Genomic DNA, 1,848 nt, shown 5'->3' with positions numbered 1-1,848 from the left:
TAATAAAAAAATAAATTTACCTAATAACTTGTGTATTTTTTATTTCATTGTACTCTAATACAATTATGTGAGATGTGACAGTAATGAGAATTTATTTATTACTTGTTATATTAAATTGTTAAAGTCAATATAAATATTTTGCATTAATCTCTTTTAATTGTAGGTATTTATAATAACTGTAAAGACTATATTTTTACTGTTAAAATATAAATTAATGATCAGATGCATTATTTAGGTTTACAGTTTAATTACCATGTTTCTATTTACTAAAAAATTTAAAATACAGAAATATATTAACTAATGTAGGTATAGGTAATTACTAATTATACGTTTTGATTAAAATTATAACCGCATCAACTTTTAAATGTGTACATTATTTAATTAATTTTAACTAACCATAATATTGCTGCTACAGACGAACTATTATGTTTCTTTATTTTATGATATTAGCATTTGCCAGTAACCGTACAATTTTAGGAAAACTTAGGTAGCATTATTTTAAACTTAGATAATATGGATCTCAAAATTTATATTAAAAACTGTATGTAGCATAGACAGGTTACAGAGCATGGATAGTGTAACAGTGAATAGGTTAAATATCATTTTTTATACATTAAAATATAATTTCAGTAAATAACAAAACCTACTCAAATTGTTAATTATTATGTAATTATTGTTATATATATATATGTATACTAATAATATGCCATTATTTCTGCCAGTGTAAGTGTAGCTTTGTTAATTTGCAAAAGAGGGAAAAACATTTACAGACGCAGAATTTGTCAAAAAACGTGTACTAAGCATGACCGGTAATACTTGTCCAGATATTGTAGATAAGTTTAAAGATGTTTGGATTGAATGTTTGATAAGGATATTTGAATGTTTAGATCCGCTTACGTGTGTGAACAGGCCTTTTCTCATATGAAAAAAATTAAAAACCCATATTCACGCTTAACTGATGACCATCTCCACCACTTAGAGCCAGTACAAGTCATTTTAATGTGGAAATTGAAAAAATAATAAACAATATCCAACAACAAAAAAGGTGGGTAAGTGGATGTCACTCTGCTGTACAGTAGGTTACAAGTAGGTCACTGTATAATGGATAGTATTAAATTTGAATTCAATGATATAATATCACTGTATAAGAAAAACGATTCTGAGCGAAGACGGTTTGTCAGTCTGGGTATTAGACATACCTATTATAGGTATACTTATCTATAGTATTAAAAAAAATTTATCTATAATAGGTATCAATAATAAATTCCAAATTAATCATATCACAATATCCATTAGGTAATGCGTTTTACATCAACAATAAACCGTGGTACTATCATAGATATATAATAGTATACTTTAGAAGTTTCAAGTACCCACAAATAATATTATACAATCACAACAAAATAACTAAAATAGTTATTCCAGGTTTTTTAATATGTAATTTCGTCCAAATTCGAACTTAAAATGACTATAAAAATAAACTGTGCTTATGTATTTCTTAGAATTTTTGGTAACAGAAAAATATTTACGTGAAATCTTGTTTTAAATTTTCAATCCTTAGATATAAAAGTTGAACATTTTATACATTTTTAACTATAAAATAATTATTCAATTTTAAATTTAATACATTTTGTCAAAATGTCAACTTCAAATGCTTATAAAAAATAATTGTGCCTATGTATTTTTAATATTTTTCAACTGCTATTGTAACAATGTATCAAGAGCCTTGTAATAATTTTTTACACTTTTTGGCCCAACAGATAAAACTTTATTGATATTTATAGAAAAAAAAAACTTAAAAAATTGAAAACTTACAATGTCCCGTAAACAGCTTCAAAAAAGAGTCAA

The sequence above is a fragment of the Acyrthosiphon pisum genome, chromosome X (genome assembly GCF_005508785.2).
Source record: "Acyrthosiphon pisum isolate AL4f chromosome X, pea_aphid_22Mar2018_4r6ur, whole genome shotgun sequence".
Taxonomy (NCBI): domain Eukaryota; kingdom Metazoa; phylum Arthropoda; class Insecta; order Hemiptera; family Aphididae; genus Acyrthosiphon; species Acyrthosiphon pisum.
The sequence above is the reverse complement of the archived record's forward strand: the minus strand, read 5'-3'. Positions refer to the sequence as shown.